At 34.7% G+C, this 13,500-nt stretch overlaps 1 non-coding gene across 1 annotated transcript; it reads left to right on the plus strand.

Annotated features, from left to right (window-relative positions):
- Positions 1-1,419: 1,419 nt before the first annotated feature.
- LOC127089560 (small nucleolar RNA R71) lies at positions 1,420-1,526 on the plus strand. The gene has a single exon (XR_007791139.1). It is a non-coding gene; the product is annotated as a small nucleolar RNA R71 (small nucleolar RNA).
- The last annotated feature ends 11,974 nt before the right edge of the window (positions 1,527-13,500 follow it).

Genomic DNA, 13,500 nt, shown 5'->3' on the forward strand with positions numbered 1-13,500 from the left:
AATTCCTATTGGATACTTAACAGATCTATCGACTAACTAAAGTGACATCTTAGTAGGCTGTAATTCTCCTAAGTTTAACCTCTCACAAACTGCTAAAAGCATTAAGCTCACACTAGCTCCTAAGTCTAGAAAAGCTTTTTCGATGACATGACTACCCAAAAGACAAGGAATTGAGAAATTTCCAGGATCTTTATCTTTTTTGGCTAACTTATTCTCGGAAATAGAATTGCATTCCAAGGGTTTCGGATCGTCGAGTCTACGTTTGTTGGTAAGGATGTCTTTGAGAAACTTTGCATAAGAAGGTATTCGGGTGATGGCTTTTGTGAAAGGGATTTGTACGTGAAGTTTTTCTATAACTTTAATAAATTTTTGATATTGGTTATTGATCTAGGTTTGTTTGAGTCTTTGCGGATATGGTATATGTGGTTTATAAGGTGGGGGTGGTACGTAAGTTTTATCTTTAGGTTTTTCTCCTTTTTCTTGACCTTCCTGTTTTTCAGATTCCTCTGGTTCCTTTACTTCGTCCGAGGGTGTTGTATATTCCTTAGAAGTTTTAAGTTCACTCCATCTTGGGTTTGGTGGCTCATCATAAGCGTTCCCACTTCGTAGGGTAATGGCATTTGCTTGTCCTCTCGGATTCTGTTGAGGTTGTCCAGGGAACTGTCCTCCAGGTATGGTTTGGGGGGCTTGGTTTAAAGCTACCTGAGGGATCTGGGTTTCAAGCATCTTGGTGTGAGTAACTATTTGGTCAACCTTGGTTCCTCACTGGGTAATCAGTTCATTAACGTGAATGTTCTGGTTCATGAACTCTTGGTTTTGTTGGGTTTGAGCAGTGATAAAATTTTCCATAATTTTCTCAAGGCCCGGCTTTGGTGGTACAGGTTGCATAGGTTGATTTGGTCTTGGGGCTTGGTAACCAGTTTGTCTCGGAGGTGCATTATTTTGGATAAGGTTATTGTTCTTATAGGAGAAGTTCGGGTGATTCCTCCATCCAGGGTTATAGGTATTCGAATATGGGTTCCCTTGGGTGTAGTTCACTTGCTCATAGTGGGTTTGTTTAATAGACTGTATTCTGTAGATTGGTGTCCTTTGGTTCCACATATCTCACAATCCGACGAAACTGCAGCTACAGTATTCGGGTTTATGCACATATGCTGGACCTTAAGGGCTAATGCGTCCATTTTTGCTTGCATCATGTCTATAGAGCTTAGTTCATGTACTCCTCCTTGGGCTTCCTTCTTCTCAACTGTCGCTCATTCGAATCCACATGATTGATGGTTTTGAGCCATATCTTCAATGAGGGCACTAGCTTCAGGATACGGTTTGTTCATCAGTGCACCGCCTGCGGCAGCGTCGATGGTCATCTTAGTGTTATAGTGAAGTCCATTATAGAAGGTATGAATGATTAACCAATTTTCTAAACCATGATGTGGGCATGCTCTTAACAACTCTTTATATCTCTCCCAACCTTTGAACAACGATTCTCCTTGGTTTTGGGTAAATCTAGTTATATGGTTCCGAAGAACGGCGGTCTTACTCGGGGGAAAGTATCTAGCAAGGAATACTCTTTTAAGGTTATCCCAAGTCGTAATGGAATTGGGTGGAAGGGAATCTAACCATGATAGGGCTTTATCTTTGAGGGAAAAAGGGTATAATCTTAAACAGATTGCCTCAGGAGAAGCTCCATTGGTTTTAAAAGTGTTTGCTAATTGAAGAAAGATTTTTAAATGTTGGTTTGGGTTCTCAGTAGCGAGACCTGCGAATTGTCTCTGTTGCACTAGTTGCAACAGGGAGGGTTTAAGTTCGAAATAATTAGCTGGGATGGTTGGGTTTACTATAATAGAACTACTTATGGGCAGTGTTTCCTACTTTGAAAAAAACCAATTTAACGGGAACTGTCGCTTTCGCGTATTCAGAACCGAGTTGTACTCCCTAATCAAACCCTTTTATTGTCAATTATAAAAAGGTGTGCATTGCGTTAGAGTAGTAAACCTATTTTTAAGAAATATAATATCTTGACTAAGTTGAAAAGTATTTTAACCTGGATTTCTTAACCAAAAGAGGTTCTCATGAACCAGACTCTAAACTTATAAACGCGTCCGAAAATAGTTTTAAAATCACTTTTCTTCTTAATGTTAAAAACTCCTAATGAACTAAACAAAGCGCTTTCGCTGTATTTGAAATAGTTAAAAACAATTAAGTTTAAAAAGATGTTCGACGACTTTCGATCTTACCCAACGGAAATTAAGTGCGGGAAAACTTAAGTTGAAAGTTAAAATAGCCCTTAAGTGTTTCTACGAACAATTGTACGGATTATCGGTTCATTACGATCCTTACATTCTAACCTTATAGGTTTAGTTAGACATGGTAAAGTAAAGGTGCATTTTAATTTAAATAAAAGTAGTGTGAGTGCGGAAAGTAAATAAAAGTAGTGCGAGTGTGGAAAGTAAATAAAAGTAGTACGAGTGCGGAAAATAAATAAAAGTAGTGCGAGTGCGGGAAATAAATGAAAGTAAAGCGAGTGCGAGAAATAAATAAAGTAAAGCGAGTGAGAGAAATAAATAATGTAAAGCGAGTGCGAGAAATAAATAAAGTAAAGACAGTGCGGAAAATAAAATAGATAAAGGCAAAGTAATAAAAACCTGCTCCAGTCGGAGGATTGAATAAAATGCGAAGCACAAATGAAAATGGCGGCAGAATTAACTTCCTTCCAAAGTGCTCCAAACTCGATTATAGACTCGATCACAAACTCGATTACACAATTGTGGTAACACCCCAATGCGAAGCGATTACCACTTTAAAATACTGAATATATGCCTAAGTGAAACTAAGTTTGCTCTAAGCTTGCACCTGCTCTAAGTTTGGATGATTAAACAAATGAATTCGAGTCTCTATTTATAGGCAAGTAAAATAATGGAAAAGACAACGATACCCTTCAGATTGAAATTGGGAGGGAAAACTTTCCATCTTGTGGCGCCTGCCATAAGAGTAAATTGTGGCGCCATAGTGGAGGTAGTGGGGAACTTGGCAGTTGAGGGAAGTTGAGTTGTGACACGTCATGGCTGGACCCATGGCGCCAGCCATAGTGGGAGGCACAAGTGTAAAATGCTGAATTTTAGGGTTTTTAGCTCATTTTCACTCCTGTTCTCGATCGGGGCTCTGATTAAAGTAACAACCTGAAAATAAAGAGAAACATAGTAATAACATAACAAAATAACAATAAAACAACTAAAATGCATGCGAAATCGGAGTCGAAAATACGGTGAATTCCAGTGTCATCAGTACCGTTTAACAAACAACCCCGTTTCCTCATCATTCCAATAGTCATCATCACTCGTTCCACCATCATCTTGATCTTTTGTAGAGGACTTAGAGATACAACCCATTAGAGAAATTGGCTTCTTGTCCACATCTTTTTCCCTGTTATTTTCTTTCTTAATCTTCTTCTTATGCTTCTCTAAGAAAATGAACTCTTGCTCATGTTCTTCAAGCTTACCAAGCTTACGTTTTTAGGTTCAAATTGTTAAACGAATGCAACGTGATAACAAAAATTACTTATCTTAGAGTGTGTTGTCAAGCATTCGGTGATGTCTCAAAAAATGTTATCAATTGAATGGTCCTTGGAAGACATCCAAGCCAAAGGAAGATCATCCACTTTAGTTCGACTCTCATCCTTATCCTTTTCAGGATTCACATCTTCCTCCTCCTCAAGTTTCACCGCTTCAGGTTGATCAATTCCTTTTTTGGTGTCTTTGAGTATGTCTTCTGAAGATACACTTGCATCATGAAAATAAATATCTTTCTTGATATTTCTCAGATAAGATTCATCAAAAGTAACATGCACGAACTCCTCAACAGTAAATAATCTCTTATTGTACACTCTACAAGCTTTGTTTGACTGTGAGTATCCAAGGAAGATACCTTTTCCAGATTTTGCATCAAACTTTCCAAGTTTTCCTTACCATTATTTAAGACAAAAACATTTGCATCCGAAGACAAAAAAATGTGATGAATTTGGCTTTCTACCTTTTAATAGTTCATAAGGTGTTTTTTTCAAAATAGGACAAATAAGTGTCTTATTAGAAACATAAGACGTCGTACAAATAGCATCGACCCAAAAATATTTTGGTAGACTACTCTCATTGATCATAGTTCTTGCCAACTCCTCTAAAATTTTATTTTTGTGCTCCATAACACCATTTTATTGTGGAGTTCTTGGAGAAGAAAAATTATGTTCAACGCCATATTTATCAAAATAATCCTCAAAGATGTCATTTTTCAAATTCACCTCCATGATCGCTTTGAATAGAAACAATGTTTGAACTTAGTTTTCTTTGGGACATCTTCACAAAAGATGTGAAATTTGGAAAGGTCTCATCCTTACTATGCAAAAAGATAATCCAACAAAATCTAGAGTAATCATCTACAATAACAAAACCATAGTAATTACCACATAATCATTTTGTCCTAGAAGGACCAAAAAGATCCATATGGAGAAGCTCAAGGGGTCTATAAGTTGAAACAATATTTTTGGATTTAAAATAGATCCTTGTTTGCTTTTCGATTTGGCATGCATCACATATGTGGTCTTTTGAAAACTTAATTTTCGGTAGAACGATAACTAGATCCTTTGAAACCACTTTATTTAGTATATTAAAGTTGACATGTGTGAAGCGTCCATGCCATAACTTAGAGTCTTTAGTCAGGGTTACTAAACACTCAGTATTTGTTAATGATACATCATTCTAGTTAAGCATATAGATGTTGTTAACCCTCAAGCCCTTAAACGAGTAATCTTTCTTTTCATTGTGTTCAATTATGGAAAATATATTTGTAAAAGATATTTTATATCCTTTGTCACATAGTTAACTAATGCTAAGCAGATTATTTTTAAGACCTTCAACAAGTTTTACATCAGAGATATTAGTAGAAGAGGAATTACCTACACTACCTTTACCAGGTGTTGCACCCTTATTGTTGTCTTTGTAGATCACAAATCCCTTCTTCTTTGGCGTGAAGTCAATGAATAGGGAAACTTCACCCATCATATGCCTTGAGCATCCACTATCAATAAACCACATTCTCTCCATGGAGCAAAAATATTCAACATTTTTCTTCTTATGATGATGGGTCATGAGGAAAAGATTTGCTTCTTCATGACTTTCACTTTAGCTACTATCACTTGGGGATTCACTATCACTTTCCCAAGCGATTAATACTCTTCTAGGCCTGCTAGACTTCTTGTATTGACCCTTTCATTTATCCTTCTTAAGAAATGGACAATTCGGCTTATAATGACCGACTTTTCCGTAATTGAAGCATGAACCCTTTGATTTTTATTTCTTATTTTCATATTTTCTTAAGGATTTTTATTTTCTTCTATAGTAGATGAGATTCTTGTGCTTCACTCAATTTCCCTTAATGAACTTATGGTACCATTTAACAAACAACCCCGTTTCCTCATCATTCCAATAGTCATCATCACTTGTTCTGCCATCATCTTGATCTTTTGTAAAGGACGTAGAGATACAACCCATTAAAGAAATTGGCTTCTTGTCCACATCTTTTTCCCTGTTATTTTCTTTCTTACTCTTCTTCTTATGCTTATCTAAGAAAATGAACTCTTGCTCATGTTCTTCAAGCTTACCAAGCTTACGTTTTTAGGTTCAAATTGTTAAACGAATGCAACGTGATAACAAAAATTACTAATCTTAGAATGTGTTGTCAAGCATTTGGTGATGTCTCAAAAAATGTTATCAATTTAATGGTCCTTGAAAGGCATCCAAGACAAAGGAAGATCATCCACTTTAGTTCGACTCTCATCCTTATCCTTTTCAGGATTCACATCTTCCTCCTCCTCAAGTTTCACCGCTTCAGGTTGATCAATTTCTTTTTCGGTGTCTTTGAATATGTGTTCTGAAGATACACTTGCATCATGAAAATAAATATCTTTCTTGATATTTCTCAGATAAGATTCATCAAAAGTAACATGCACGAACTCCTCAACAGTAAATAATCTCTTATTGTACACTCTACAAGCTTTGTTTGACTGTGAGTATCCAAGGAAGATACCTTTTCCAGATTTTGCATCAAACTTTCCAAGGTTTTCCTTGCCATTATTTAAGACAAAAACATTTGCATCCGAAGACATGAAAATGTGATGAATTTGGCTTTCTACCTTTTAATAGTTCATAAGATGTTTTTTTTCAAAATATGACGAATAATCGTGTTATTAAAAACATAAGACGTCGTACAAATAGCACCGACCCAAAAATATTTTGGTAGACTACTCTCATTGATCATAGTTCTTGCCAACTCCTCTAAAATTTTATTTTTGTGCTCCATAACACCATTTTATTGTGGAGTTCTTGGAGAAGAAAAATTATGTTCAACGCCAATATTTATCAAAATAATCCTCAAAGATGTCATTTTTCAAATTCACCTCCATGATCGCTTTGACTAGAAACAATGTTTGAACTTAGTTTTCTTTGGGACATCTTCACAAAAGATGTGAAATTTGGAAAGGTCTCATCCTTACTATGCAAAAAGATAATCCAACAAAATCTAGAGTAATCATCTACAATAACAAAACCATAGTAATTACCACATAATCATTTTGTCCTAGAAGGACCAAAAAGATCCATATGGAGAAGCTCAAGGGGTCTATAAGTTGAAACAATATTTTTGGATTTAAAATAGATCCTTGTTTGCTTTTCGATTTGGCATGCATCACATATGTGGTCTTTTGAAAACTTAATTTTCGGTAGAACGATAACTAGATCCTTTGAAACCACTTTATTTAGTATATTAAAGTTGACATGTGTGAAGCGTCCATGCCATAACTTAGAGTCTTTAGTCAGGGTTACTAAAGACTCAGTATTTGTTAATGATACATCATTCTAGTTAAGCATATAGATGTTGTTAACCCTCAAGCCCTTAAACGAGTAATCTTTCTTTTCATTGTGTTCAATTATGGAAAATATACTTGTAAAAGATATTTTATATCCTTTGTCGCATAGTTAACTAATGCTAAGCAGATTATTTTTAAGACCTTCAACAAGTTTTACATCAGAGATATTAGTAGAAGAGGAATTACCTACACTACCTTTACCAGGTGTTGCACCCTTATTGTTGTCTTTGTAGATCACAAATCACTTCTTCTTTGGCGTGAAGTCAATGAATAGGGAAACTTCACCCATCATATGCCTTGAGCATCCACTATCAATAAACCACATTCTCTCCATGGAGCAAAGATATTCAACATTTTTCTTCTTATGATGATGGGTCATGAGGAAAAGATTTCTTTCTTCATGACTTTCACTTTAGCTACTTTCACTTGGGGATTCACTATCACTTTCCCAAGCGATTAATACTCTTCTAGGCTTGCTAGACTTCTTGTATTGACCCTTTCATTTATCCTTCTTAAGAAATGGACAATTCGGCTTATAATGTCCGACTTTTCCGTAATTGAAGCATGAACCCTTTGATTTTTATTTCTTATTTTCATATTTGTTTAAGGATTTTTATTTTCTTCTATAGTAGATGAGATTCTTGTGCTTCACTCAATTTCCCTTAATGAACTTATGGTACCATTTAACAAACAACCCCGTTTCCTCATCATTCCAATAGTCATCATCACTTGTTCTGCCATCATCTTGATCTTTTGTAAAGGACGTAGAGATACAACCCATTAAAGAAATTGGCTTCTTGTCCACATCTTTTTCCCTGTTATTTTCTTTCTTACTCTTCTTCTTATGCTTCTCTAAGAAAATGAACTCTTGCTCATGTTCTTCAAGCTTACCAAGCTTACATTTTTAGGTTCAAATTGTTAAACGAATGCAACGTGATAACAAAAATTACTTATCTTAGAGTGTGTTGTCAAGCATTCGGTGATGTCTCAAAAAATGTTATCAATTTAATGGTCCTTGAAAGGCATCCAAGCCAAAGGAAGATCATCCACTTTAGTTCGACTCTCATCCTTATCCTTTTCAGGATTCACAACTTCCTCCTCCTCAAGTTTCACCGCTTCAGGTTAATCAATTCCTTTTTCGGTGTCTTTGAATATGTCTTCTGAAGATACACTTGCATCATGAAAATAAATATCTTTCTTGATATTTCTCAGATAAGATTCATCAAAAGTAACATGCACGAACTCCTCAACAGTAAATAATCTCTAATTGTACACTCGACAAGCTTTGTTTGACTGTGAGTATCCAAGGAAGATACCTTTTCCAGATTTTGCATCAAACTTTCCAAGGTTTTCCTTGCCATTATTTAAGACAAAAACATTTGCATCCGAAGACATAAAAATGTGATGAATTTGGCTTTCTACCTTTTAATAGTTCATAAGGTGTTTTTTTCAAAATAGGACGAATAATCGTGTTATTAAAAACATAAGACGTCGTACAAATAGCATCGACCCAAAAATATTTTGGTAGACTACTCTCATTGATCATAGTTCTTGCCAACTCCTCTAAAATTTTATTTTTGTGCTCCATAACACTATTTTATTGTGGAGTTCTTGGAGAAGAAAAATTATGTTCAACGCCATATTTATCAAAATAATCCTCAAAGATGTCATTTTTCAAATTCACCTCCATGATCGCTTTGACTAGAAACAATGTTTGAACTTAGTTTTCTTTGGGACATCTTCACAAAAGATGTGAAATTTGGAAAGGTCTCATCCTTACTATGCAAAAAGATAATCCAACAAAATCTAGAGTAATCATCTACAATAACAAAACCATAGTCATTACCACATAATCATTTTGTCCTAGAAGGACCAAAAAGATCCATATGGAGAAGCTCAAGGGGTCTATAAGTCGAAACAATATTTTTGGATTTAAAATAGATCCTTGTTTGCTTTTCGATTTGGCATGCATCACATATGTGGTCTTTTGAAAACTTAATTTTCGGTAGAACGACAACTAGATCCTTTGAAACCACTTTATTTAGTATATTAAAGTTGACATGTGTGAAGCGTCCATGCCATAACTTAGAATCTTTAGTCAGGGTTACTAAACACTCAGTATTTGTTAATGATACATCATTCTAGTTAAGCATATAGATGTTGTTAACCCTCAAGCCCTTAAACGAGTAATCTTTCTTTTCATTGTGTTCAATTATGGAAAATATTTTGTAAAAGATATTTTATATCCTTTGTCGCATAGTTAACTAATACTAAGCAGATTATTTTAAGACCTTCAACAAGTTTTACATCAGAGATATTAGTAGAAGAGGAATTACCTAAACTACCTTTACCAGGTGTTGCACCCTTATTGTTGTCTTTGTAGATCACAAATCCCTTCTTCTTTGGCGTGAAGTCAATGAATAGGGAAACTTCACCCATCATATGCCTTGAGCATCCACTATCAATAAACCACATTATCTCCATGGAGCAAAGATATTCAACATTTTTCTTCTTATGACGATGGGTCATGAGGAAAAGATTTGCTTCTTCATGACTTTCACTTTAGCTACTTTCACTTGGGGATTCACTATCACTTTCCCAAGCGATTAATACTCTTCTAGGCTTGCTAGACTTCTTGTATTGACCCTTTCATTTATCCTTCTTAAGAAATGGACAATTCGGCTTATAATGACCGACTTTTCCGTAATTGAAGCATGAACCCTTTGATTTTTATTTCTTATTCTCATATTTGCTTAAGGATTTTTATTTTCTTCTATAGTAGATGAGATTCTTGTGCTTCACTCAATTTACCTTAATGAACTTATGGTACCATTTAAAAAACAACCCCGTTTCCTCATCATTCCAATAGTCATCATCACTTGTTCTGCCATCATCTTGATCTTTTGTAAAGGACGTAGAGATACAACCCATTAGAGAAATTGACTTCTTTTCCACATCTTTTTCCCTGTTATTTTCTTTCTTAATCTTCTTCTTATGCTTCTCTAAGAAAATGAACTCTTGCTCATGTTCTTCAAGCTTACCAAGCTTACGTTTTTAGGTTCAAATTGTTAAACGAATGCAACGTGATAACAAAAATTACTTATCTTAGAGCGTGTTGTCGAGCATTCAGTGATGTCTCAAAAAATGTTATCAATTGAATGGTCCTTGAAAGGCATCCAAGCCAAAGGAAGATCATCCACTTTGGTTCGACTCTCATCCTTATCCTTTTCAGGATTGTCATCTTCCTCCTCCTCAAGTTCCACCGCTTCAGGTTGATCAATTCCTTTTTCGGTGTCTTTGAATATGTCTTCTGAAGATACGCTTGCATCATGAAAATAAATATCTTTCTTGATATTTCTCAGATAAGATTCATCAAAAGTAACATGCACGAACTCCTCAACAGTAAATAATCTCTTATTGTACACTTTATAAGCTTTGTTTGACTGTGAGTATCCAAGGAAGATACCTTTTCCAGATTTTGCATCAAACTTTCCAAGGTTTTCCTTGCCATTATTTAAGACAAAAACATTTGCATCCGAAGACATAAAAATGTGATGAATTTGGCTTTCTACCTTTTAATAGTTCATAAGGTGTTTTTTTCAAAATAGGACGAATAATCGTGTTATTAAAAACATAAGACGTCGTACAAATAGCATCGACCCAAAAATATTTTGGTAGACTACTCTCATTGATCATAGTTCTTGCCAACTCCTCTAAAATTTTATTTTTGTGCTCCATAACACTATTTTATTGTGGAGTTCTTGGAGAAGAAAAATTATGTTCAACGCCATATTTATCAAAATAATCCTCAAAGATGTCATTTTTCAAATTCACCTCCATGATCGCTTTGACTAGAAACAATGTTTGAACTTAGTTTTCTTTGGGACATCTTCACAAAAGATGTGAAATTTGGAAAGGTCTCATCCTTACTATGCAAAAAGATAATCCAACAAAATCTAGAGTAATCATCTACAATAACAAAACCATAGTCATTACCACATAATCATTTTGTCCTAGAAGGACCAAAAAGATCCATATGGAGAAGCTCAAGGGGTCTATAAGTCGAAACAATATTTTTGGATTTAAAATAGATCCTTGTTTGCTTTTCGATTTGGCATGCATCACATATGTGGTCTTTTGAAAACTTAATTTTCGGTAGAACGATAACTAGATCCTTTGAAACCACTTTATTTAGTATATTAAAGTTGACATGTGTGAAGCGTCCATGCCATAACTTAGAATCTTTAGTCAGGGTTACTAAACACTCAGTATTTGTTAATGATACATCATTCTAGTTAAGCATATAGATGTTGTTAACCCTCAAGCCCTTAAACGAGTAATCTTTCTTTTCATTGTGTTCAATTATGGAAAATATATTTGTAAAAGATATTTTATATCCTTTGTCGCATAGTTAACTAATACTAAGCAGATTATTTTTAAGACCTTCAACAAGTTTTACATCAGAGATATTAGTAGAAGAGGAATTACCTAAACTACCTTTACCAGGTGTTGCACCCTTATTGTTGTCTTTGTAGATCACAAATCCCTTCTTCTTTGGCGTGAAGTCAATGAATAGGGAAACTTCACCCATCATATGCCTTGAGCATCCACTATCAATAAACCACATTATCTCCATGGAGCAAAGATATTCAACATTTTTCTTCTTATGACGATGGGTCATGAGGAAAAGATTTGCTTCTTCATGAGTTTCACTTTAGCTACTTTCACTTGGGGATTCACTATCACTTTCCCAAGCGATTAATACTCTTCTAGGCTTGCTAGACTTCTTGTATTGACCCTTTCATTTATCCTTCTTAAGAAATGGACAATTCGGCTTATAATGACCGACTTTTCCGTAATTGAAGCATGAACCCTTTGATTTTTATTTCTTATTCTCATATTTGCTTAAGGATTTTTATTTTCTTCTATAGTAGATGAGATTCTTGTGCTTCACTCAATTTACCTTAATGAACTTAGGGTACCATTTAAAAAACAACCCCGTTTCCTCATCATTCCAATAGTCATCATCACTTGTTCTGCCATCATCTTGATCTTTTGTAAAGGACGTAGAGATACAACCCATTAGAGAAATTGACTTCTTTTCCACATCTTTTTCCCTGTTATTTTCTTTCTTAATCTTCTTCTTATGCTTCTCTAAGAAAATGAACTCTTGCTCATGTTCTTCAAGCTTACCAAGCTTACGTTTTTAGGTTCAAATTGTTAAACGAATGCAACGTGATAACAAAAATTACTTATCTTAGAGCGTGTTGTCGAGCATTCAGTGATGTCTCAAAAAATGTTATCAATTGAATGGTCCTTGAAAGGCATCCAAGCCAAAGGAAGATCATCCACTTTGGTTCGACTCTCATCCTTATCCTTTTCAGGATTGTCATCTTCCTCCTCCTCAAGTTTCACCGCTTCAGGTTGATCAATTCCTTTTTCGGTGTCTTTGAATATGTCTTCTGAAGATACGCTTGCATCATGAAAATAAATATCTTTCTTGATATTTCTCAGATAAGATTCATCAAAAGTAACATGCACGAACTCCTCAACAGTAAATAATCTCTTATTGTACACTTTATAAGCTTTGTTTGACTGTGAGTATCCAAGGAAGATACCTTTCCCAGATTTTGCATTAAACTTTCCAAGGTTTTCCTTGCCATTATTTAAGACAAAAACATTTGCATCCGAAGACATGAAAATGTGATGAATTTGGCTTTCTACCTTTTAATAGTTTATAAGGTGTTTTTTTTCAAAATAGGACGAATAATCGTCTTATTAAAAACATAAGACGTCGTACAAATAGCATCGACCCAAAAATATTTTTGTAGACTACTCTCATTGATCATAGTTCTTGCCAACTCCCCTAAAATTTTATTTTTATGCTCCATAACACCATTTTATTGTGGAGTTCTTGGAGAAGAAAAATTATGTTCAACGCCATATTTATCAAAATAATCCTCAAAGATGTCATTTTTCAAATTCACCTCCATGATCGCTTTGAATAGAAACAATGTTTGAACTTAGTTTTCTTTGGGACATCTTCACAAAAGATGTGAAATTTGGAAAGGTCTCATCCTTACTATGCAAAAAGATAATCCAATAAAATCTAGAGTAATCATCTACAATAACAAAACCATAGTAATTACCACATAATCATTTTGTCCTAGAAGGACCATAAATATCCATATGGAGAAGCTCAAGGGGTCTATAAGTTGAAACAATATTTTTGGATTTAAAATAGATCCTTGTTTGCTTTTCGATTTGGCATGCATCACATATGTGGTCTTTTGAAAACTTAATTTTCGGTAGAACGATAACTAGATCCTTTGAAACCACTTTATTTAGTATATTAAAGTTGACATGTGTGAAGCGTCCATGCCATAACTTAGAGTCTTTAGTCAGGGTTACTAAACACTCAGTATTTGTTAATGATACATCATTCTAGTTAAGCATATAGATGTTCTTAACCCTCAAGCCCTTAAACGAGTAATCTTTCTTTTCATTGTGTTCAATTATGGAAAATATATTTGTAAAAGATATTTTATATCCTTTGTCGCATAGTTAACTAATGTTAAGCAGATTATTTT

The sequence above is a fragment of the Lathyrus oleraceus genome, chromosome 5 (assembly GCF_024323335.1).
Source record: "Lathyrus oleraceus cultivar Zhongwan6 chromosome 5, CAAS_Psat_ZW6_1.0, whole genome shotgun sequence".
In the NCBI taxonomy this organism is placed as follows: domain Eukaryota; kingdom Viridiplantae; phylum Streptophyta; class Magnoliopsida; order Fabales; family Fabaceae; genus Lathyrus; species Lathyrus oleraceus.